This window comes from Dermacentor silvarum, chromosome 2 (assembly GCF_013339745.2).
Source record: "Dermacentor silvarum isolate Dsil-2018 chromosome 2, BIME_Dsil_1.4, whole genome shotgun sequence".
Taxonomy (NCBI): Eukaryota; Metazoa; Arthropoda; class Arachnida; order Ixodida; family Ixodidae; genus Dermacentor; species Dermacentor silvarum.
In genome coordinates, this window is record NC_051155.1 from 198,419,660 (window position 1) to 198,447,072 (window position 27,413).

The following is a 27,413-nucleotide window of genomic DNA, read 5'->3' on the forward strand; positions in this document are numbered from 1 at the left end:
TTGATCAAGCTTTGTATGACGACCCTGGCCTGTAGAGTGCGATATTCCGAAACTGTTACACACTGTGTCTGTAAACCGCAACAAAAAAAAGCAAAAAAAGAAAGAAAAAAGTGAGCGATATTGGTCGCTGGCGATCAGCCTGCTGTTCACCTCGGATTCCTTCGCGGAAAGCACAACCGGTTGCTCCACGTGAGACACACAGAAAAAAGGTAAAATAAAAAGGTAATGGAAATGTAAGAGAAGCAACAATAAGAAGCAATAACAACATTTTTGTACATGACGTCAGAAAAACAATTGGACATTGCTGTCGCTACTGTGGTGATCTCTTCCAGGTTGTCCATATGCCGCCGTGTTTTTCCGGGTAAGATCCAGGATCTTCAGGTTGGTTCCGGTGCGGAATCATGCTTTGTTCGAAGCTTTGCAGCATGCGAACCATGGTGCCCATGGTCTGGTCGTGAAAAGAGGGATAAGTGGAGAATAAGTTATGCGTGACTACGACCGGTGAAACCATTGAGCAGCAAACGCATAATTAAGACACTCAGCCGAATTTAAGGATCACTTAAACTTGCCTTTATCGATTGGAATATTCATTCGGAACATAGAAAGGTTCCTTGACGCTTTTGTGCTTCAGTTCGTGTCTACAGCCCATCGCATATTGGAATATACAGCCGTAAACTTAACATGGAGATTGAATATAAATCTATAGTAGCCTACTTTTAAAAACACGGCCCGAAAGGAGCAAACATTGGGTACAGTGGAAGGCAGACACACTTTTGTAGCACATTAAAGACATGCTAACCAGAAATCCCCAGCACCTTCTGCGGGAGAAGCGAAGAGGCGCTGAAGACGTGTTCGGGTTAAAGTCACTTCGGATTAATTATCAGTCTGATTGTAGGGCCACCGTTCTGTGGATGATGCAAAAATATAAAATTTAGTCTGACCGCTGTGATATTGTTCTAAGCATGCCGATAATGCTCTATGCATGAAGCAAAAGCTAATGTAAAAATTGTAAGAACAACTTTTAGCAGAAGTGAGCCCCACAGCATTTAAGCAATACCGCACTCAGTAAAGCGGACAGCAGTTGCGGCTAGTGCTTTCTTAGCTTCACCCTAACGCGAACCAAACGCCTATCGCCTTCAGTACTATGCAACGCAAAAATTTTCAACATTTAAGCATGCACTGCGCGAAGTGGCGCTGCATGCCTGCATCGCTGTCTCACTAAGGAATAAAAATACTAAGACTGCGTAGAGCACGTCTCTGTAAATTTGGTCGCAGCTAGCGTCATCGTGTGTGAAACGTGTAAGAAAAGAGTTTTGCTACAAAAGTGTTCGCTTCGTGCCTTTCTAGGTGAAACGTTTTGAATAAAGTATGGATGTTTTGTTATTATGTTTCGCAACCCAAACACAATGGAAAAAGGGAATTAGCAAGCTAGAAACCGCCACCTCACAACGCATCACATCTGCTTACTCTTCAAGAAAAACAGAACAGGCGAAGTAAGGAAGGAGGAAATAGGGAATAAAGAAAAACAACAAACTCCGCGAGAACTAAAGCAAAACTGCAACGAAGTTATGTACTTTTCAGCATTTTCACCGAAACGTGAAAATGGGGAAGTACGTAATTTAACAGAAGGACGCTTCTTGTGAACTGAATGTGAGTCAGAGGGTATGTTCGCTTGTTCTGGCAACGTGAAATGCTATATATTAAATATTATCAATTTTAAATAAAGGTGTCTTTAGCAATACTCTATGCCACTACATTGCTTGCATGATAATCGCAATAGTATCGACAGTCGTCGTGAGCTAGGTCCTGCTCGAATTTTAAATGCGAAGCATTTCTTGGCGAGCATTTGTCACTTTGGCAGCATCTATCTATCTATCTATCTATCTATCTATCTATCTATCTATCTATCTATCTATCTATCTATCTATCTATCTATCTATCTATCTATCTATCTATCTATCTATCTATCTATCTATCTATCTATCTATCTATCTATCTATCTATCTATCTATCTATCTATCTATCTATCTATCTATCTATCCAGCCGCCTACGTCTTTGTGCTCTCATGGTCATTTCGTTAATTTGGTACGTACCAAACTTGGTATAGTATGACAAGAGTGTATGACGCACATAAATGATAGGTCATGACATAAATGTCATGACATGTGTTTCATGTAGGTCATGAAACAGCCACCTACGTCTTGGTGCTCTCCTGGTGGTTTCGTTAACTTGGTGTGTAACTAGAATGGGCTCGGACGTGGGCACTAAGGGAAGAAAGCACTAAAGGATGATGGTAGAAGTCATAGTCATGAGCATGATACAGCAAAAATGACAATGACTCAGCGAAAAAATATTAACACTCAAATACTACTGAAATGGGTTCGGACATAAATGATATGTTATGACATGAATGTCATGACATGCATCTCATGTAGGTCATGAAACATCTGCCTACGCCTCGGTGCTCCCCTGGTCGTTTCGCTATCTTGGCAGGCTCCACACACTGCTTCGCATAACATCGATTCCCACAGGGCATGGGATCTGCTGGATTTTTTTTTCTTTATTCTGTTGCTTAATTTATCGCTATACTGTTTTTCTATGGAATTTTACCGCTGTGTCTTTGTTTCTCGCTGGGACGGTCATTCTGCTATGTATATAAGTTTCTGGTCCTCGTGAAGCTGCACAAAGCGGCATTTAGTACAGCGAACTTCGTCTCAAAATGAGAATGAAATTTAATTGAGTATGGGCACGCACCCTTCTTCGTATGTCGGCGAGATTAAACATCTCGCACGGGTCGATCTCGAGGTCGAACAGGTAGGGCGGCTGCTGCGAAACGAAGTTGCTGCGGTAGGCGAGCACGCCGCACTGAACCGTGGCGTCCTTCCTCCAGTTGGGTCTTGGGGGCAGCCGGTTGGTGTTGTAGAACATGCGCAGCGCTTTGGCCGCCAGCGAGTTTTCCATGAGCCAGTCCAGCTCTTCATCTGCCTGCGACGTTGGCCTAGGCTGGCCGGGCGTCTTGAGGTGCACGTCCGACGAACCCCTGACGGGAACGTCGTACACGATCTTGTGCTTGCCGTAGCGCAGGGCGCCCGAGCCCGTCACTGGGTCGATGTTGAGCAGCACTTCCTTGCGCGGCGACCGCCAACCGCGGGACAGGGCCTCCCACATGTTGTAGCCGTCCACGTAGCCCAAGTTCGAAGGAGTGCCGCCTGGTCGAAAGGAGCAAGGGATTCCGCTTGGCATAGGGACAACAATATAAGTGTGGCCAAGCGCTGCTAGGCTAGAGCTTGAGAGAAAGAGGCAACACACATGGAACTCACATGCTTTGGGAGAGTGGCTATAGATTGCAAATAAAGAAAAAAAAAAAACTCTTGTGGTTTACGACCTTATTTACAAGCTTAAGCATATCACGGGCAAGGTGCAGAACAGTTGTGTGCGCTCCTCAAGTAAGCGCTTTTGCCACTCTATATGGATCATTAGTGACGCTGTGTATAGTAGAGTGCCTATACACATTTACTACACCCTATATATGTATAAACTATAAACTGTCTGTTTACTTATTGTCTCCCAGTTTCAGTTATATATTGTCTCTATGATAGTGACATTCTATGTTTATAACAATGGTAAACATGTGAATGAAATATTAATGTAGTCTTTTAAATGTACATTAATGGTCTAAAGATTGAGTTATGGTAAAAACAATCGTGAGTAACTTGATCATCAGTCTCGCTTTTGAACCTTCAACGATACCGACGCAGAATCACCTTAGAGGGTGAAGATAATGCAATGGAAGTCTCATTACGTTCTTGGTGTATATATGCGCGGTTTGTGCTCGAAGGCGCGTGAGCTAGGTGGTTACACTGAACCGATCGCGCACTCGAACCTCCGTGTATCTGGGTGTCCACGCGCGTAACGGATCTCTCCGCCGTGGAACCTAGCGGTATAAGCGGAAGTTGCCCTTGTACTTATCATAGGGGAACTTCGTTTCTTAGACAACGTTGCCATAATGTCGATGTAGCGATTTCGGACCGTGCACTTACCTGCAGCTGCGTAAAGTGTGGGCAGCCAGTCGGTGATGTGCATGAGCTGCCGGGAAACGCGACGCCGCTTCTGAAGGAGGGGGCTCCAGATGAACGCCGGCACGCGGACCCCTCCCTCCCAGAGCGACATCTTGGTGCCACGGAGGGGCCAGTTGAAGCCGCTGTTGGAGTGGGTGCCGTACGGCAGCGCCCCATTGTCGCTGCTGAACACTATTATTGCGTTCTCCAGCATATCGGCGCGCTGTAGAGCTTCAGTGAGCCTTCCTATGGACTCGTCTAGCTTGTCAACCATGGCTGCGAGTGGGAGAGTTGAATATCATCAAACAAAGGACAAAACACAAATGTGCAGACACAGAATGCTGCTAAAGTAGGTACACTAATTGAATGCCGGCCATGGTGAGGAGCAAGTGCAGAAGCTGCAAACCCGCACCTTAAGGAACGGTGCTGCAGCTAAGAGTGTCGCTCAGAAAATCGTGCAAAAGTGGCACCCGAGGGACAAGTGATCAAATGTCGTCATAAAATTTGAGTGTTTTCACCATCACAGAACCCATGGTGCATCAACAATGTTCGCCTGAGGCCTATAGTTAGTGATGCATGCTTCGTGGCATTGCTTCAGCACATACAATGCGTAGAAAAAAAACACGGACAATATATATATATATATATAGAAAGAGATTCTATGCGAAGCTGATTCTTTATTGGGCGATCCTGTGCCTAGCGAAGAAACTAACTCACTTTACAAGAGCGGCCAGGACTATCGTCGGTCGTCGATAAAACTGATCAGCGGCGAAACGCGTCGACTTTTATACACGGGTCATCGAAGGTTCCAAAGTAATGCCTGGTGCCCGCGTGTCTTCCAGAAAGTACTGCACAATTCTCGTCGCTCATACAATCAGATTACATAAGCGTCGGTGACCACAGACGACGGATAGATGCATCGATAACGTTCGAGAAGCTTCCGATACATGCAGGCGCGTCCTGCGCCGAGCGATAACGTTTTACATTTGTTAGCGTTTGCATTTGTTAACATTTGTTAGAAAAGCGGTCACCGGTGAAAGAAAAACAAGTACATGTGTCAATATTGTGAGGATTTAGTATGAATTGGTGTGGTCGCATCGATTAATTGCTTGACTGATTTATTTGATAAGGATACAATCACTCACTCGGCATAAACTATTTGAGGGAATGACTGATTTGTTCGTATCGAGCATTGCCCGACAATAATATAAAGGCGCACTACACAAAAGGGCGGTATCTATCTCACTGCGTTGTTTATCATTTACCAGGAATTCGCGAGCTTACTAAAAAATAACTTTATGACTCATAGGCCTATTCGCAATCCTATGCGATTATACAGAATCTCGTATGAAAAACTATGTTTCCATATAAGCCTATATGATCATATAGGATTATGATACGGTGCATATGGTATCTAAGGAGTGATTAAAATTCAAATGTGAGAACATCAAATAAAGAAATTTACGCGTATTTTTCACAATCAAGCAGCTTCATTTAACAGTGGCACATGTTTATCAAACAAACGGTTGTCGTGAGCGCTCACGCCAAGACGAGCAATGACCGGCCAGCAACATTACAAGAATACTAAAAAAATATTTACCTTCCGATAACAGTAGGGGCTGCAATCAAGACAACAGTAACGGTCGCTTTCTGAAAGCTTGTTTCTAATGCGGAATGACTGTACGGTAGGATGTGAACAGTATACTCGCTTTTTGACTGACGCTACTCGTCGTAACCCGCCTTACACTTCATTATGATTCCCCTTTGTCCGAGGAAATAAATTGCCGGTAAGGTATATTTTCACAGTTACAGAAACGGTGCATCTTAAGTGCTCACCTGCGAACATCGTCCTGTTGCCATCTCCTATATAGGTGAACTTGCGAACGTTCTCATCTGGTGCCTGCAGGGGCTCTTTCTCCGTGGCTGCGTGAGGTGCCAGGTGGCTGAGGTACAAAAACAGAGGCTACCGAAAATAATGAAGAAGAGCCGAGCGTCCGTCAACCTGGAGCGCGACAGAATGACCGCTTGATTGCTCACTGCCAGCGGCCCTGTCGACACACCTTCAAAACCAGCATTAGCTAGTGTTATTCTGCGTGAGGCTGAACGCATTTAACGGTAAAACATAAATTTTACACTGCGCGAAGAATCAACGTACTACGAATTCTCAACTAAGAGAAGTACCATAGCTGGCTTGGCGGCACCATTTCAATACCAACATGAGCTGGTGGTATTTTATCTATTAAATCATTAAGTGGCAAACATAAATTTTAACTATCCCGAGAAGCAACGTATTAGGAATTCTCAATTAAAAGAATCAGAGCAGGTTGGATTAAGTGTAATTTCCTAGCAGTCTAGTGACATTACTTGCAGAATAAAATATAATTAAGGGCGCCGCTCGCGTTGCAAGGTAAGCAAGAAATCAATAGCCGCAGCAGGTGAAAAAACATACTAATGCAGATATTTAATCATAGCTCGAAGCGCAACATTCATACAACAGAATGCTACTTCAAACTGTATCCTAAATATGAGCCAAATTCGTTTAGAATGCAAAATTATTTAGAATTTGCACTTATAAGAAAGCACCATTACAATCTTTTTTTCATCCTTTAAAGGAAAAGCTGGTGCGGTAATCTCTATGGGTCACTTGGTGGTGTTATTTGAACTGTCGTGTGATGAAACATTGACTGCGATTTCGCGCCCGTATAGTGCCGTACGTAACAAGTTATTCAGGGGAAATGCAGGTTAAACACAAATCATCTCACTGATTTGTTTTCATAATTGCGCGACCAATATTTAGAATAATAAAGATATGTTTGTAATTTATTTTTCGCAGTAGCTAGTAAGCTTTATATAGATCTATTTAAAATGGCCAATGAATACTTGTGCGTTTTTTTTCTGAGAAATATACGGGATTATCCGCAGGTTCATATTTTCTGCACTGTGCCTCATAAGAAATTTTGTGGGCCCTGCGTCTTCTCTGGACATCAATAAAGTTATTTCACTCACTCACCTCCTTTTGACCAATTAAATATATAATGAGTGTTATGAACACATTGATTTGCTAAGGTTATGAGTGATCACGGCTGATTGCAAACCTAGTGGTTTGCAATCGACAACCTAGTGATTGCAATCTAGTGGTGCATAGTCGACAATGCTTTGCAGTACTTCATCCCCCTTGACGTGCATCGATGCATCGATGCCATAAAATAAGCCAACTGCCTAAAATATGGATTGGGTGGCATTCAGCTGGCGATCAGCATCTCTTCCCTTAACCTTATGGATACTGATATTAAAGTGATGTTTAGCAACCTTTCCACTTACCGCCCCGCCTGTCTGACCTTAATGTGCGACACACATCATGGTTGCACCGGCCAGCATCGACAAGGACAGTGTACGCAGCCAGTAGACAGAGATGAGGCACGGCATGAACGTGTGTACGACGAGAAATAGTAACCGCATAGAGCAACTATAAATTATCGATAAAACACGAATTATTTCTCTGTATAATGACATTTGTTTAATACCCTACGGTTGATTCCAACATGAGCCGAATGAAATCACGGAGATCATGTGAGCTAGAGCTGTAAATGTTCTATCAACCGGCATGTGCAATATAGCCCAGGTGGCATTGTCGTGAAATGCTATGACAAATTTTATTGTCATGGCGATGCTTCTGTTCTAAAAATGGCATACTTCGGGACATGAATATTGAAGGCGCGCTCATGTGGTTAGCCACGCTAGATTGCTTAATGTGTCAATTTTCAGGTAGCTCCCACTTTGAGTAGTTTAATTTCATGTATCCCTTGTTTAAGAGTATTATATTCCAATGTATAGTAGCTTTAGCACGTGATCAAACTCACCGACAGAAGGTGGTATGTGCCGCTTCGGCCATGATAACTTGCTGGCAATGCTTCTTCTGAATAGACAAACAATCGTTAATCCTAGCCTTGTATTTCTCGGTCGGATTTCTTTCCTTTTCTAACTTTTCAAGATGTATACCAAGGTTCTCTTTTCCTCTTTCAAGTTTGTTTTATTTATAACTGGTAAGGACGTATTTTTGGGCTAGTTGGTTTGGGCTCGCGCTGTTTTTTACTTGTTTTATTTAGCCATCGGCTCGGATAGTAAGCGAAATTCACCAATCGGAAAACAGCCTCTGCCTTCTTCCACCGTTCATGTTTTCCAAACTTTAACTAGCAAGGTGCACATTTCGCGTTGATCAAGAAACTAGGGAACACCTTTGGGCAAAAGTAAAGATATGGTTGTGCTAGCAAGTCACCTGGGATTTGTTGTGGCTTTCGATAAGTGATATGGCATGGTCAGCGAAGAGATCGGTGGCATACCGACCAGAGCCCTTCTGCGTCGGGGCCATGTTCATCCTGAAGTCCAGGCCCACATGCCTTTTCTGCAGTCAGAAAAACAGATGCGTAAACGACGAGTGGCTTCATCAGAGCTCGCAAAGCATAGATACCCGTAAGTTTACAATACTGAAGAGCCTTTATGACCTTCCCTGACTCCCACGAAACTGAAAAATGGTTCTCGAGACATTTGTCAGCCTTCTACGCAGCTTCAGCTCATCGTAATTATTAGTCAATATCGGTTGCGGTGGCATATTACAGGGAGCTGTCTTTAGCACGCCACTGAAAGTAATGACATATACGTTTCTTTCTGCGCAATAAAAGACATTTGACAGGCGATCCGGTGAAAAGAAGACCTTACACTCATTTAGTCATAATAAAAAGAGGTCTGTATATTTTAATCTCTTGATGAGTAACTTGGAAGCACTACGGTGCCAAGCGGTGACATTCGTATGATCTTGGAGCGGAGTTGTTTAGTTATAATGCCGCACTTACATATTGGTTCCTATGGTGGATAGTAGTCGATGAATCCATTGTAGTATCCGTAAAAGGAGTCGAAACCACGGTATATTGGCGTATATTCTTTCTGAAAATACCCTAGATGCCACTGTAATGAAAAACAGTAAGAGAGAATGCAGAGATATAATCAGAGAAGTGGCAATATCACATGATAACGTGGCGCAAATTACATAGCAAGAAATAACGCAATGCTTTGAAAAAATTGAAGTTCGGACATGTCGTATAGTTTCACGCATTATAGTGCGTCTAACTGTTCAATGACGAGTACTTTCGATTTGAATAACTGCTACTTCTCTCGGTCAAGCTGCAAAGCATTGCTGTAAACGTAGTATTGGTACTCAATCATGGAAGAAAAAAAAAACTGATGACAATTGGCACTTCGTGTGGCGTTCTTTCTGAATTTGTAGCCTTGTTGCATGAAAATTTGTAAGTATCATACTTTTTTTGATAAAAATAACAATAACTGACGGCGGGGTCACTACGGCCCAAGAGTTGCCTCATTTTGCACGCAACGTCGGCACTGTAACCGCTCCTTGAAATTCAGCGAAAAGAATAGTGCGGCAATGACAAAATTATTTCATAAAATATTTTTAAGCCCGCCTCACTGTTACGTTAGAACTAAAACAGGGACGAAGAAATGAGGTTTGTGGGCATTCTAATAGCACGCGAGTACATTATGGACGTCTTGAAACGTTGGAATAGACAATGTCCTCAGACAATGACGTCTTGATATACTATGCAGAAGGCATTGAACACGACAACGCTGTTACTCCTCGCAAACAAAGGCACATTAAAGAGCGCAGCTAATAAGTGTTCCGTATGGATTTGTTAAAAAGGCCTTGTTGACTTTATGATGAGCAAACGTTGGCAATGAATGAGGCGACACTACATATTCATTAAAATGTTTATGTAGGCATAGGCGCTTCCATTACGCACGCCCTACGTAGGAGCTTAACCGGAAAGGTTTGAACTGCAATGATATTGCAGTGAACGTTTCACTGATGTGACTCAAGCATCTAAAGCATTGGAAACGGCCAACAGAGATGCCTATTCCTCGTTGTTAACTTGTGACGCCGCTAAATTACAGGAAAAACAGCGTGCTTCACAGAGATTATTTAGTTTACCACTTTGACTCCTCAGTGGACTTGAGTAACTTTTTTTTTTCAAAACGGCACTACTTTACCTTTCCGACAAGATGCGTTGCGTAGCCGAGCTCTTTGAGATACTGTGGCATAATCTTTAGCTCCAGAGGCAGTCCCCATGGTTCGGGACTCCTGATCACCCAGTGCTGCATGCCTGCGAAATGGCGAGTTTCTCAGCAATGAGTTAACGCTCACGGTTTTAGGTGATTATGGTAAGTGCAGCGGCTTATCGGCTACCGGCTGCTGCTTACATTCAGTGGCGCAGTAGCGCACGTGTTAGGCGGTTAAGCCCTCTGTCCGGGAAAAGCTAGCACTGTGTTTTTAAGCTCATTTGAGCTGCGTGCAGAGTGGACAGCAGATTCGCCGTTTGCGTTTTTGATATATGTGTCGAAAATGAAATCTTGTTTCTTCAAACAAAAAGTTCGGAAAACAAAACGCACGAGCTAATATCAAATGTTTTAATACACTTGTGAGTGGCGCTTCTTGCATTCACTCTTGTCCGCGTAGCTTATGTCTTTTTTATCGGTTTAGTGAAGTCGAAGTAAATATAGCCGCCGAATTATAGGCTACTCCGAGTTTCGCTACTGAAATGAACTTTCGATGGAGACTATATTATCACTTTAATAAAACCACTATACCAATACGGAAATTATACGAACCACATATTTATAAAGTATCTTTGCCAGGTAGGAGAAAACGTTTTCATTAGAAAAAAAAAAGAAAATAACGAGAGTGTCGTCTTCTGAACACTGTATGAATAAGCAGATTTGCACCTAATCAAATAATTTTGTAAAATGAAACATTTGATTATTCGAATGATTAAACACCTGTCTCCGAAACATTTCACTTCCCTTCAGTTTCAAATTCAATTACAATTACAAACTCTTTGTATCATTCATAAGTGCAATAACGGTCATCTGACGCTAAGGAAGCCCAAGCTGCTGGTTAACCTCACTGCCTTTTTTTTCTGTTTCTGTCTCCCTTAATATCGATTTCTCTTTGCTCCCGAAGTTGAAATGCAGGACGACTCTTTCAAGCACCGATCTATATCGTGAAGCCAAGGCTAAAATGATTCCAGTTTCGACACGCACTAATTTTAGTATCGAAAATTCGCGGTCATTACGCATGATCGTGAAACATCATGGTACTGCCATAGTTTAGCAGAGACATAATTTTGATTATGGGCTGGTTAGCCGCACCTATTACAAATTTGAAAGCAGCTGGAAGAGCATGCCACTGACACAAGATCAGGACACGGCTCATAGCTGTTGGACAAGTGATGGTTTGCCCAAGCGAGTTCTCCAGCTCCATGAATGCCAAATGCGATCAGATGATTTACTTTTGTGGTTCCTCTCTCTCTCTCTCTCTCTCTCTCTCTGTAGAGCCTTTTTACGGCCGTTCAGAGCGTGGGAGCACTGTGCGCTTGGGCAATCTGGTCGAGGCGACACTGGTTCGGGATTGAGTGCAGCTGCTTCATCAGAGCATGTGCTCTGAACATAGCAAGCCACCACACTTCATGCGTCTCATTCTTTTTTGCTTAGGGTAATTCTAGCTGGTCAGTTACCTGCTCTATACGCCAAGTGAGCCTTCGCTATCTCAAGGCAGCGATCTGACGGCAGTCTTATTTTCCCGTGCGTCAATCAGTCACCGCTGTAGTTGACACTGTTTGGGGTAAGGTGCAGAATGTATTTACCAGCCACGTATAGCAACCATTTTTTTATATTTTCGAGCAAACGTTCATTTGTTTACAAACCTTCACTACCTTCACTAAATTAGAAAATTACCACTTTCCAACAAAAACTAGTTGAAGGCTTAGAGGCCTCACGATTTAGTTCTGACTCTCTTTACGCAAAGGTAGGTCTGTATGCGTGAGTTCAGTAAATGCAGCTCCCGATACATACTGAAGTGACAACTACTTTGGTAAACTCACCGGTATGTATGGGGTACATGCCGGTCATCAGTGCTGATCTGGACGGCGTGCACATTGGCTGCACGTAATAGTTGTTGAGGATGATGCCATCAGCCGCCAGTGTGTCGATGTTTGGAGTGGGGATCTGTGACGACCCGTGGAAGCTGACGTCATCCCAACCCTGTTGAATAAAAGGAACGTGTCAGTGTAGTGGAATAAGAGAAGAAAATTGCTTTAAGTATTGGAAGCGCGCCAAGGTGTTCAGGCTGCTGATAGTGGAGGCGCACGCGCTTGCCTGAAATATGACTTCTTCTGTACGACTTTGACTCCCAGTGTTCCTAACGATTGATTCCCAGTGTTATTAACGCTTAACAGGCTCAGAAAGCAACATGGGCTATTCTCAAGTCATCTGTCTCCAGTGATTGCATTGAGCCATCAGGCGCTAGCGGACAATCTGCTCTATTTTCCATGCGCTGCTGCAGTGTTGCCATGTTTCTTTGATTCATTTTATGCCGTTATCCCCGCTCCGTGTGTCTAACGTAACGAATTGTACATGCGTCTTTAACAAACAATTCATTACGACTTCCATGATTTGTGCAGTGTGACAGGAAGTTGACAATATGCCAACAGATCTTGTCCACAAATGTCAAACCAATGTTGACACTCACATTGGCCCAGTGTTAGGAAATATGTTGCCTGGCTGTGGGAAAGCATGTTTCTCAGTGCGAATAGGCCGTAAGACTTAAGTTTAGCTCACTTATAACATCACATCACTGCGTCCCAATATGAATTGCATTTTTTTTTGCTGTAAGCCCCTGGAAATTACTTGTTGCCTTAGTATTTCCTTATATGAACAGGTGTGACCATGTACACAGTGTACGAGTCCTTGATTGTGAGGCACCTTATTTAAACTTGCTTATGCTGACTTACCAGATCATCAACGAGGACGAAGATGATATGCGGCGGAACCTTTCTGGAGACGACAATGGATGCCCAGAAGAGAACCAGCAAAGACCGCATCTTTATATAATTTTAGTGCTCACCTGCAAGACACACAGTATTTATGTTAGCGCCACTGTATGCTGTGACAGTGTTTAGTGCTGAATGACCGTTGGCAGATGTGATGTGCACCCACGCGTATGCACCTATCTAGTGCTCTCTTTATCACTCTTTCTCTTCTTTCTTGTAACCCTTTCCTCTGTGCAGGATAGCAAACAGGACGCTTGTCTGGCTAACCTCCCTGTATTTCCTTGCTTCCTTCTTACTTTTTGTTCTGCATCTATAAACCTCATCTGTCAAATTTCATTTCTCAAAATCGTAGCTGGTGAGATCAGTGCTTCATTTGCCTTACCGTATTAGCACGCAAGTTCTCTGCTGAGTAATCGCCAGATCTTTCTGTGCATGTATTGTGATGATAACCTATCAAGAGGGAAGGAAAAGTTACCAATTCGTGAGCTTTGAGAAAATTGAAACTGTAGCGCAATTGCGAATTTGCTCCACTTTGACATTCCCTTGTCAGGTCAGATTTTTAGTGCCTTACTCTCCTGTTGATCTGTTGCAAAATTGCTTTGAAACTTTCTCCACCTTTTTCAGTTCAGTCTAAGTATAAATTACTTGCACCATTACAGCTCCGTGCGATTACAAGTTTCTTGATTTATATTACTGAAATATATGTATTCACATGTGCACATATTGACAAAGAAAAATATGAATGTTCTGGGCTTTATACCGCGAAAAAAAAATGCAGCTTCAGCCTCTGTAGTTGACCTACTGCAATTTTCTTGCGCTTCACTGCCAAGTATGCAACGCGGATCCTCCAGAACGGATTCTTCAGAACGCGAATCCTCCAGAACGGACATTCCCCACTATTTATTATTCCTACATAAAACATAAAGATATGACGCCGGCTGGCAGATATCTCTAAAGCAATCCGATCTGTTAATAGAATGACAATTATATCACACGAATTCTTTGCGTTAGTTCTTTGATTTAGTCATTCGTTATGTCCCTTTAGGTGTTGGCAGTTCTTGGCCAATCCTCCAGAATGGATACGTCCCACTATGGCACAAGCCCTGTCATCACCAAATTATACGCATCGCTGTTAGTTGTAAAGCATTTAATTAACCATTTTAGTTAAACTTCGCTTTGCATAGATTATATATATATATATATATATATATATATATATATATTTATTTATTTATTTATTTATTTCAGTACCCTCAGGCCCCGAGGGCATTACAGAGGGGAGTGGGTTACATTCGAAGAAGTGGAAAACAAGAAATAGCAGTAAATTTATATAAAATTAGCACATTTGAGGTTCACGGGGGAAAAAGGAAAAAAAATGAAGTTACATCAATACAATAAAGGAGATTAACAATAAATAGCACACAGTACAAGGAGAGAAAACCAGCTGAACAAACAAAGAAATAAAACGAAATGCATGGCGCTCGAGGAAGTAATATGTGCCTACAAAACACAGAACACCCGTTTTAAAAAAAGATTGGTGTGGTGAAAAGAATTGCTAAAAAAATAAAAAAGCTGACAATGCTACAATTATGTTTATGACAACAGAAGGTTTGTCAACGCAGCTTTGAACTTAGCGTTATCAGATATTTTGACGACGGATTGGGAAAGGTGATTCCAACTTGCTGACGTACTGGGGATGAATGAATTGAAAAAATAGTTGGTGTGGCATGAATGAATACCAATCTTATGACAATGGTCGATGCGGGCTGAAACGTAACACGAGGGGGTTATCAATTTATTCTTAAGAATGGGGTTGTCATGATATATATATGAAATAGGCAAAGACGGAATATTTTCCTACGTTGTGATAGCAGTGGTAACGATAAGCTTGTTTTCATAGTAGTGACGCTGGAGTTACGGTGATAACTGGAAAGAATGAAGCAAGCCGCCCGGTTCTGGACAGATTCAAGTTGATAGATGAGCGTCTCTTGACTAGGGTCCCAGACATATGCAGCATATTCCAGTTTAGTACAAACTAACGATTTGCAAAGAAGTAATTTTACAGAACTAGAAGAAAGATAAAAATAGCGGCGTATGTAGCCCAGCATTCGATTAGCGTTGTTGGTTATATGGTCAACATGCAACTTCCAAGAAAGATTAGAAGAAATAAATACGCCTAGATATTTGTAACAGGACACAGATTCTAGGTTACTAGTATTGAGAAGATATGAGGGCAGTGTGGTATTACGGCGAGAAACACGCATGTACTTGCATTTTTAGTGTTTAGTTCCATGTTCCACATGTTAGCCCAGTGGAGAGCGTGGTTGATATCGGACTGAAGAAGACCTACATCAGAGTCACTGTTAATTTCGCGGTATATGACGCAGTCGTCTGCAAAAAGGTTAATTGATGAACGTAATCTATCAGGTAAGTCGTTGATATAGATGAGAAAAAGCAATGGTCCCAGCACAGAGCCTCATGGCACGCCCGATTCAACTGCAGAAGTCAAGGAGGAAGTGTTATTAGCTGTGACAAATTGTGAACGATCGGTGAGGAAAGAGCGCAGCCATTGAATAACGTTAGGATCAAGGTTAAGTTTACTTAGTTTCAAAAAAAAAAGCAGTTGAGAAACCTTGTCAAACGTTTTTGAAAAATCTAGGATATACAGTCAACAATGGAACCCCTGTCAAGGATAGAATTTAGGTCATGCGTGAACGATATAAGTTGAGTTTCACAGGAAAATGACTTGCGAAACCCATGTGCATTGGATCTGCAAGAGTCTTCTTATGTGTCGGTAACGTTCAAGAAAAGGTGTTTAATAGGTCGATGGCGATCTTTTCAGAAGTGCTAACAATTGCCCTCATGACACTTTCACTCACGATTTCGGGCCCCCGGATATTACCGGCTGCACTCTCAATATAGCCGGTCAACCTCGTGTTGCCCCTCTTTTTTCATGTTAAGTTTGTTTCGGAACACGTTTCGTGGGGGCAATTCGACGCCGGCCAATTAAAATCGCCTGCTGCGAGTACTTTCTTTGGATGTCCGTCGAGTGTCGACGTCCTGTCAAGTTTTACGAGAGCACGCACTGTCAGCGCGATAGGATATGTTTCAAGTGAGCACGTCCAGCACGAGCACGTCCAGCACGAGCACGTCACGCCCGAGCACATGGTGCTGGTGATGGTCACGATGTGTACGGGCGGGGTTAGCTTGGCAGACTTGGCCAGAAATTGCTCCGCCAGAGCGTCTCTTAGCGCGTCAAATATGGCACCATTAGACAATAAGTCCAGTCTCTCCCAAAAATGTGACACTTTCTGGCGCACTTTAGGAGTCCTCCACAGAAAACTAATGGTTCTATCCGTCCGTGAGGAAACCTTCTCATGCAGTCCAGAAGCATCCTCTTTTCAGAAGAGAAGCCCTTGCAGGACCAGATGATGCGCTCTGTATTGCCCACATAGTTGTGCTCAGCGCAAGATAATAAAGAGCACGGTCATCCTTATTCAAGCAGGAGTGTAGGCTGACCTAGTTTTGTTCTGTTCTGTGTTAGGAGGGTGGCTGCAGTGCGGGTAAGTTCCTTTACAACTCAAGCCTTTCGCTCGCGCGAAGTTCTGTAGACATTAGAGTGGAGCCACTGCACAAAAAGTGTTTCCACATGCCTAAGGCCGCTAAAATATTGATAAAGAAAGAAATGGCTAAGCAGTCGTTTACCATTAGTACGCGAACGAGTTTCAATTGGGAACCGGTACTCGGATTTAGTGCTAGCCGACTCATGTGTCCAGAACTAATGTCTCCACAACTGCGGAACTAGTGAAGGGATGCGGAATGCAAGATATACCCGCTGGAGTAACCTAGGACGAACTGTTTTCAAACGCACCTAAAACGGACGGGTAGACAGTGTGTTAGAGTCGGGGCACTGAACGCCTGCGCGAACTTTCCCAAGCACTGCGAGAAAGGAAGGGCATGGGTGGGGAGGTTGCAGAGAGTCGTGAAACGGAGCCGCCAGCTGGGAGAGCTATTGTCCGAAGTGGGCCAGGCACAGCCGAAAGAGTGGAGACCAGCACCACCGCTGCAGCCGCAGGAATCACGCCCCGCATCTTCGGCGGTATATTCTTTCTCAAGACGCGGACCCGTACCCTGCAGCCCACCTCGAGCGCATAGGTCGTGACCAACGAAAGGAAGGCGACGAAAATCAGGCATGCGGGACGCGTGTTAAGCTACGGCGCACCAAATGGGAGCGCCCTATGCACTACGAGTTCGCGTATCGGCGTTTAGTTTATATTCTCATTTTTCTTTCGTATGTCTCTGGAAAGCCAAATTGGTCTGAACTCATTAAGGTTTTATTTTTTACCGCATACCAGATAGGCTGCTCGACCGACTACAATGCCTCGGGGGTAGCTCGAACAGGCTCACTGCTCTTATAAGCGTGCTGAAACGGAGCACGAAAAGAAATACAAGGTTGCGATAACTCAAGCAAGGCACGTTAGGCAACGGGTTGTTTATGTTGTTCTCGTCGTCGGCGTCGTTGCCGTTTGTCGGCTGGCAAATGTGGTCCGGCATGAATGCTCGCCGTGAGCTTGCTGGAGCCGGCATGTGTATTAAGTCACATTACGAGGGGAATTAAGTTAGCAAGGTATTGCGGATGGGCTTTTGGAATTAACTGAGCGGCACAGTACGATAGGCGGTTAATAAAACTGTGGCGCTCTGAGAAAACGTCCCAATACACTAAATTGAAGCAGGTAGGCAGAATACATAATTGAACGCTTTACGTGTCACGCGTCGGCGTCTCTGGGCCTTACTGCCCTTCGTGGCTTGAATGCCAACCGCTACATTCCTCAAAGAACGGCGTCCGTACAACCTGAGGCAATAATCTCAACATTCCACATATCCAACCGACAGTTTAGCAGGTTAATGAACTTCAGAGCAGTTTTCGGGTTACGTATGACGTAACCTAAATATACAGGTTAGTATAGATACGCACCAATCTTTGCCAATATCTAAAGGTGACAAGGACAAAACCTACGAGACATTGCAGTAAAGCCAGCGTCTACGTACCCTGCAGCGACGAAGTGCTTCGCGCACTCACGCTTGCTTCGCTGCGTGTTGACACCGAGCGGAATGCGCGAGTCTATACGGAAAAGAAGAAAGCAAATGTCGAGCCAAGCCGCAGGCCAGGCCTGTGTGTGGCCGGCGGCGCTGTGCTGCAGATAGGTAACGCCCTTGCCAGCTACTATTTTTGTTAGTACGTCTCCTTAACGGTTCTCCCGCTCTGCGCGTACACCATGACCGTGAGGGAGGCTATCGTCGACGAATCTCAGCGTCATTTTAGCTAAACCACTCCCCCTCCTCACACTCCCTCTCCCAAGTCTTTCTTCATGTGCCGGGGAAGTGGACTCGTGTAATAGCGCATGCATTAAGCGTCTTAGAGGATGTTGATTGCTTGCCAGCCCACATGGTACACCGCCGCCGCCGCCACCGTCACCGCCGCCATGGTCGAGCTTCTGGCGGTGATACAACGCTTAAAGAAATTCTTACTGCAGTTGTTGCTTGCGGGTCGTCTAAGCGAGAGAAAAGCATCCCCACCCCGGTGACATTGACCGTTACTGAGGGACAGATGAAATGGTTTGTTATGTTTCTTACATCATCAAGAAATGTAGAAATAACGCAACTTTTTATGGTGCTTATGTAATACTGCGTAATGTTTAATGACTGTTCCTTAATGCCTGCGAACAGCTTTACTGCTACGTCTTGTAACCAAGAAGCCAGGTCATTTTACCAAACATACGTCTTGTGTGTTGGGTTAGATACGTCAAAGAGTATAGCGTGTATATCTTCAGCTTCGACGTCGTATACACGATCTCATGCTCACTGCGCGGGACCGTTTGTGTATGGTACTGGGTCCCTAGATAGGTAAAAGTGCGGTTTTTTTTTCACACGTGGCCCAAGCGTAGATGCGCTTCAATGCTCTTGGATCATTGAAATGGATGTCATGAAATGAAAAGCTTGTACATCATTCGTTGCAATGTTTTTATTTGCTGGTAGAGTAAAGGAGTTTACATGAATTGCGAACTCTGCAAACACACGAAAGTGCAGGATTGCGACTGCACTAAAGATCGCCTGTTCTCATGTGAATTGAGAACTTGCTAATCCGTCATCGCTACCACATGACGTATTCTGCCGATCACGCTATTGAAGAACGGTTATTACGGTAGTAACTATTGCAGCAAAAGAAAAGACTTGAGTTAGGTTCCGATAGAAGACATGATACATAGAAAACCCCAGAAGGGAACGCCACGTGTATACGCCGAAGAAATAAACAGGATGTGACAAATGAAGATCCCAGAGCCTTCATATTGGTCTATATGTGTGCTTTGCTGTCAAGAGAGGATCGAAACACGTAATGATATCTTCACGTGGCAGTAATTGCTGCCTTGAACACAATGGTTGGAATGCAACATCGGCTGGGCAAGGACGCCTTGTACTGGTGCGAAATGCAACCACGAGCTTCCTTGGCCTTTGCATCAATCTCCAGGAAAAGACGGGCAGCAGACTCACTGAAGCACCAGAGGCACGCTCATCCATGGGGCGATCAATAAAATCATCAATGCCCGCACGCCAGGAGTTCGTCACGATCTCTTGATCATGATCTCACGAACAAAGTGCAAGTGACGAGACACCGCGGCACGTCGAAGGATTACAAGCGTTGGTTTCTCAGTGAGTTCAACGTCCCTTTCATACGTGTACAGAAATATGACCTGCGGCCTCACGTAAAATGGAGCCTTCGGAAGGAAGGAAAGGGTGCCGGCGGCGATCTACAGTGCCGCACAGATTTCGCCGACGCGGGGTATCAACGGGCACCGTTTAGCCGTCCAACGAGGGCGCGACCGGCTCCACTATAGGTGCAACGACCGCCAATTACAGTCGCAGATTCAGCAACAATAAACGTGATTAATAGCCACTGGTTCATTGTCGGCTACGCTGATAAGGCAAAAGGCACGCACGAGCAAAGCCAACAACATACCTCTGCGTCCCGAGATGCGGAGAGAGCTGTCGCGCGGCTGTGGCGGCAGCCGAGATGAGAGGCGCGCGGCGACAGGACTCCACCCACCGCTGGGTGGCTAGCCTTTATACGGGCTTGTTGTGAGTAGGCACGCCTGGGGCAAGGTTGATCTGGCCAACTCTTTCTCGCACAACGAAGCGACCCAGATCAGCGCGCGCCGCGACGCACTGGCACTGCAGGGCAAGCGCACTCGTAGTCAATCGGCGCCGGTGGAGGTCCGGACTTCCCGGCATCCGCGGATGCGCCGGCGTTCTCCTGACGGGAATGCGCAACTATTCTTCCTGCCGCTGCTCGCACATACTGAACAGCACCACTTACTATTAGGCTTCAGTGCGGCAACAGGCGTGCAACGCGACCTGCCTATAGCTGCCTGGTCTGCCGCTTGGTAAAGGCCGTGCCTCCTCTGTTGTCGTCTGTCTCGCGCCGTTCCCGGTGCTTATGGTGTCGTCACCGGTCGCAAGAGCGTGACGTCAGTTGTGTGCAGTTTCCAGGCAGTGGCCAGAAGCCGCCACCCACTGCCGCCGTGATGTAATTGGCACCGCGGAGCCAATGAAAGGTGCGCCAGGAAAGTCTCCGTCGATCGACAAGGGGCTAAGAGACACGGAATCGGATATCGCTATGAGGTTTTGGATCAATCTACAGCTCGCTGGAAGGAACGAATTTTTTTAGCTGGAAGCAAGGTCTGCATCGCGACTGTCGTCTAATCAGACCGCACCGCTAAGAGCCCGCAAGTTACCGCGCAGGTTGTCTGCAGTGGCCTACTCCTGCAGTGCAAGAAACGTTCAAGGCTGTGCGTGTACATTCCTCTTTCAGAGAAAGCAAGATGAAGAAAATGAAAGAAAAAAGAAAGGCGCTGAAAGCACGTGTCTATGGCGCTCTCGTTTAGTATCCCGTGGTCCTTGGCGCATTGCTTATCTTTTACTGTTGATTACTCCTGCGGCCACTCCTCCGACTGGGACAGCACGCAGGAACGTTTACGGCCCTCAGTGGCGTGTTAATTTGCCGGAATTTCTCTCTTTAAACGCTTTCGTAGACGGTGCGGCTCTGACAACACATGTAAAAGAAATAGGGCAAAAAATGCATCCTAATGTCGCAGTGTCCTTATGGAGTAGCGATAGGCTTCCCGGAGGTTTTCTGTGGGCAAAACTATCAATTAGCGACACAACCCTTCGTCGAATATGGTAATTCCAGTTCCACCAAGTTGCATGCTGTGCCACCAACTTGCCAGCGAAAGTTCCAGAAGCTACGGGCAGACTTCCGTACACCACCGACATAAAACAAGCAGGAATGAAAACCTTCTGAAGGCCCCTGAGTATCGGATGCCCACGAGGTACATTTGCGATACCCGGTATACTTGTTTGATGCTGCACGATTTCAAAATTTGACAAGAATGCAGAAATGATAACCTTTCCCACTGGCCATCATGTACAAATTTCCTAAAAACATTTGTTTGAGTGCCATCTTTACAGCTTTAGCCTTCTTTAGGATGCACAGCAAATACTTTTTTATTGAATGTACAGTGCGGTATCCAAAACCACAGGGTCAAGTTAAGTGGCAACTCAGACGACTTAACGAGACGGTAAAGAAGTGAATCCACTATTCAATGCTTTAGGTTGAACTAAACAGAGCTTTTTTTTTCTTTTTTTTACGAATGAGACGACCGACGAGTACTTCCGGTTGTGGTGCCCTTCATGAACAGCCACAAACAGATATTCACCTGCGCTATTCACTCAGATGTGTGGCACCGTGTGCCTGGACACCTTTCTTAAGACTTTCTTACAGATGAATATACGTCGTGATATCAAAAAGTTTCGACACTAGCTCTGTATCGTAGAAATTAATTTATTTATGTGCATTCAAATACTGTCGCCTTTGAAAAAGTCCCAATGCGCAGTAATGCAGCGGCGTTCACAGTGTTCATGCTATATTGCGAACATGTTCTGGAAGTATTTGATGTACGAGTCGAGCACCTTCTGCTACTTAGCTTGATTTCAGCAGTCGTGTCAAAACGGCAACATTTGAGCTCGGTTTTTAATTTTGTAAAGAGAGCGAAGCCAGCGCGAAGCAAATCTGGCGAATGACACGTTTTTCACGTCGACGATCATCGCTGGAGATTAAACTTGGGTGTGTGGGAACGACGCCAAGATTAAGTAACAGTCTTCGCAGTGCATAGCGACGTTGGCTTTTTCCTGGAACGTCTCCACGACCCGGAAAGGTTAGGCAAGTGCGCACCTCGACAAAGCGCATGCGCATCGTCTTTTTCAACATTCACAGCATGGGTCACAGAGAATTAGTCTGAATGGCCAAATCATCAACAGCAAGTTTACCAGCCAAAGTTTAGGGCATCTGAGTTAGGTCGTTTTGGCGAAAACAGCCGGATCTGTGGTTCATGAGAATCTGGATGCTGCATGACCATAATGCACCATGTCGCAGATCTCGCCACACAAGTGAGTTTCTCGCCAGAAACATATCTTCTCTTCACACACACCCTACTGGCCAGATCTGGCTTCCGCTGACATCGCTGTATTCCTACAATGAAAAACTCATTTCAAAGGTCGCCGCTTTGACACGAGGGATGAAATGAAGCGCGAATCGAAGGGGCTTTTGTGCAGGGAAGAAAACTTGCACAACATATTCACAAAGTGGCAGGAGCAGTGGCAGCACTGCATTGCAGCACAAGGGAATTATTTGAAGGTGTTAGTGGTTGAATGTACACAAATAAATTATTTTCCTAAAAACAGAGCTAGCCTCGAAACTTTTTGATGCCACTTCATATAATGACATAATTTTTACGATATTACGCAATGACTCTATAGTGGAAGGTCTGTTCCATGATGTAATGGTTGCGTGCTTAACAGAATTGTACATCATTCTCTGCTTTCCTCACATGCGTGCTGATGTTGTCCTTTGTATTTGAAGTATAATGTCCGTTTGCTACTGATTTCTGGACCACAAATGTCCTCAAGTTATTTTCTTGTAGCTTTTTGTCGTAGGTTCTTTCGATAACTTTGTGGAAAGTATAAATGTATTCATTCATTCAAATTAAATCGTTGGTAAAATAGAAGCCACTTCTCATAGATGGAATGCTGATAGAAATGTCCCGGAGTGATGAGGCCTATGTACACAACCCAGCCTACCCGCGCATACAGAACAGCTGCCGTCATGATGCATTGCCTGCACAGATGTCGCACGTATGTCTTGAGAAGCGGGGTAGCAGCTGTACTTCATTACGAACAAAGCGTTCTGGCAACTTCCTCCATAAAGTTAAATACGGGTTACTATAGCCAAGGTAGCAGACGATGTAGAAATGGTAAATGTGGAGCATCTGCCCAAGTTAACGCCTGCTGTCAGCGACAGCTTGTTCTGTAGTTCTGCGACACCTTCAGTGAAAAGCGACATCATCTGACGTCGCAGACTTCAAAAGTGTGGCAGTAACTGCGATGTCTGGGCCAGGGCTAAATATACAATTAGGCTCAGGTTTTCTGGTCAAATAAGCCAATATCATTTTGTAGGAATTAGTCCTGATATAAAGAAGTAATTGTAATTATGTATGTCACGTGTGCTCTGAGAACACCCATGCATAGGGATACATCTTTTTAGCATTCCAGTTGACTGTAATGAAGGTCCTAGAACGTGAGTAAACCTTACTGTTTCATTGACTACGGGCATATATTTTTTGTTGTAGCTGTTTTCAATTTGTGCCGCTAAGACCATTTGCTGTTGTGGAAAAAAAAAACATATACCAATGCAGCTTGCAAGTAACAGGCAATAAAGGAAGTCGAAAGAGAGACAAATAAAGTATTATCGAGTATGAAATGTTTTAGTGCTTAGTGCAGTCATCGAAACGTCCTACGAATCTTAGATCGCGAAATTTGCAAATCCGCCTAATACGAGAAACATTCAGCTTGTACCATTTGTAAAAGTAATGAAACATGCCCAAGTCAGTTTTAAGGAAAGTGACACAAAGAGTGGAACATAAACTGACTGGACACACGGCAGCAGCTATTTCTTGTTCGGACAAACCATGAAAGTGACATCATAGGAAAGCGTGCGAAAGTCAAGACAGACACGGTAGCAATGATCTCTGCTCGAATGCTGTGGCAAAGGCGCCATCGACGAGGTTGAAGACGATTACCCGCTAGATTTAGTCGCGAGACGCGCGATGGTTGCGAAGTTGAATGTCGATTCCGTAAGATAGTAAGGTAGGTTAACTGCCGAATTAGGGGCCAAATTCACAAAAACTTCTTACGCTACAATTTTTCGTGAGAAAGAATTTTAACCAATCCGGAAGCCAGACATATCATTAGCGAAGGCGGCCAGCCAATGGCAAAGCGAACTTACGAAAGAAAAGCTTTGTGAATATGGCACCAGATGAACAGGATGAAAGCATTCATTCCCGCAACACCGGCGAAGATTACAGGTATATTCGTAAAGTCGTGCTTCTGACCAGTCATGGTGAAGATAGTGACTTGTCACTGGGTTTACTGCAATGGCAAGGGTCATCTGTAAGCGGTAGTACTTAGCACTTGTGCATGCGATTGCTGCATCTGAGTTCATCGGTTCGCCAATGATAACTATGCCTAAGCGATCTGTCGCAACTGTCAGCCACAATGCCTGGTACCTTCAACTCCACAGGCGCATATGAATACCAAAATTTTCCTTTACCGGATCGAACAGTGATGCAAAGAGAATCTTCGTAACATCTGTCGAGGGTGCGATGAGCTGATTCCACAACAGCACCTTACACTTTGACCCACTGTACTGCATGTACGCTGCGAAACGGCTTCGCTTTCTGTACGACATAAGTTGCCATTTCGCGCTCATGACAAGACTACGAGAAAAGTAACTGTCGCGGGCTCTCCAATCAGTGACAGCTTGATTCGCTTTCTCCCTTCGTCTGGCCGTAGCGAGAGGTTGCGGCACTCCGAGGCCTTGAAAAGGAAACGGCCTGCACCCCGCACACCCGCCGAACGCTGCGAAGCGCGAAAGGGTGAACCTACGAAAGAACGTGGCGGCGGCGCCGGAAAAAAGATTTCCACAACCCGCTGACTTCGAAAGACCTCCGGAAAAAGGAAACCGTAAAGAGTGTAAGATCAGACATGTAAAAGATGAGGAGTGCAGCAGAGAGTGAGAGTGAGAGGGCGCAAAGACGCAAGTAGGAAGCCGGGTGCACAGGCTATTACCGGTTCGAGCGCTCCGACGGGCCGGCCGGCTTCTTCCCTTTCCTGTTGACGTCGACGCTGGCAGCACCAGCACCTGCAGACGCGGGAGACCTAGGGCAGCGCCGGCGTCGGCGCCGTAAGCGACTCCTCTGAGACGCTCCTGCCTGGCCTGCCACCGCTCGCTGAGCACCCTTCCGTTCGAGAAGGCGCTTGAGCGCGAGAGTGAGCAGTGCCCGCGCCGGGCTGTAACAGAGAAGAAGCCCGCGGTCCCTGTCTCCGTTGCAGATGTGTGACGCGCGCGCCGGCACGCGCTCGCGATGGGCCTCGCCGATTGAGCCAAGGTAGTTCGCAAAAGTCGACCCATTTAAGCTCGACCCGCGCGGACGATCCAGCACGCGCTTTTGCCTGTTTGCCTGCCTACGCGTGCTGGTGTTCGCGGGGCTCTGCTTTCTGCATTTGTTTGCCTATAATTAAAAAAAAAGGTTGCTGCCTTTAGGTGGCACTGGCTACTCCCGTCACTGAGCAAACAAAAATGAGCTATCACAGAGTGTGTCAAAAAAGACTGAATACAGTCAGTCAGCATGAACTCAAAGTTCTGCACATAAGTCCAGGAACCCGCACAATATAAACATGTACAGTTGCATTGGTAAATACAAGCACTTCGGTTTATCCTACAATTACGTTTTTGTTCGCATGTTAGCGTCGGTGCTGTTGCTGCTGCTGCGAAAGCGGCGGACACTCATTTACATACTGACCCAAGGTAAACGAAAGCGCGCGAGGAAGTCCATCGCGGCGAGACGACGGGACACCCCCCCTGCGACCCGTTCTTTCGAGGAAAAATGGTACCATAAGAGGATGGTAGCACGGAGCCTCCGACGTGTGCGCTAGCTACTAGTTATCCAGGTCTCTTATCAGTGATGTTTTTCTGGAAGCTGACCCCATTTGCAGAAGTTTCTAGAAGCTGGCGGATGTTTTTCTAGTGAGCGAATGCCCTTGAACTTCCCGATATACGTATTCCTCCCTTCGGCGCATCGCGTTGTCGATTACATGTCGCAAGAAGCACTTAGCCCTCTGAATAACTCTGCAGCAGCTTCAACGCGATTGTGTGTGTGCTTGGAGTATCTCTAGCGGATACGAGAAAATGCATAGCTTTGTGGCTTTGCATTGTAGCTTTGCAACCACTGGCATCTAATCCACTTTGCTACAAACAATAACTATACTTTATCACCTTTATAGACAGAATGTTTTGTTTGCATTCATCCATGATTCTGGAAATTCAGAGACATGCTAACACATTAGCGTTCTAAAGGCTGTGCACTTGTTCAGACACAGGACAAACACTAAATCAGGCAAACACATTTGTGACGCATTTAGAAGTGGAAACACATTTGTGTCATCGATAGAGGCACTCGGATATAGAAATTATCGGCTCAGAGTGCGAAGCTAGGCTTGTCACCACCATCATTGTGGACGAATGAGACCTCTCCTCAACAAGCGCTCGTAAAATCCGACCAGAGAACAAATTCCTGCAGAACCCATCTCACGATGGCGTTCTAACTTAATGCGATAGACATTGAAGCAATGAAGCGACATATCGTGGTACCACCGCCCAATCGCGTCATGCAACTCTCGCGCTTCTTCTCTGGACACACTGTGCCACACACGGCAGCATGACGTAGACCATGTGTGGGGCGTGTGCGAATATGTATTCAGAGTAGATTATCTGATTACGTATGACACGGGTTAGATTCCACCCAACACCAAATAAAATTAGAAGTCTTTTTTTTTTCTCATTGAGGAACGGCAGATACCCAGTTGCATATACCCAGCAGCCCAAATTGACGTTAGTGGCACGTAACTAGTTTCGCATAACACATAAGTTTCACATACCCAGTGATTCAAGTTTGGTTGCACTAGGTTCATTGATGAGCGGCACATAAGCATCGGAACATACCCATCAAAATAAGTTGACCTGCAACGGGTTAACTGATGAGTAGCACATACGCAAAATCACATGCCCGTGACCCGAGTTGGCCCGACGATTGGGTTCGAGCCTCGTTACCTCATCACAGCAGCCCGATACTCTAACTTTTAAACTATGGACAACCCAGTGACCAAAGTTGGCGGGAAAATGGTTAGATACACAGACGCACAGGCTGACCGACAGATAGACATCCCCCACAATGTGCATGAGGTACCTCGTGAATGCTAATCGCATTAAAAGAGGGAACTAAAGGCCGAAAG

At 45.1% G+C, this 27,413-nt stretch overlaps 1 pseudogene; it reads right to left on the reverse strand.

Moving 5' to 3' along the window:
• Positions 1-253: 253 nt before the first annotated feature.
• LOC119442425 (arylsulfatase B-like) overlaps positions 254-27,413 on the reverse strand; it is a 30,688-nt pseudogene continuing 3,528 nt past the window's right edge.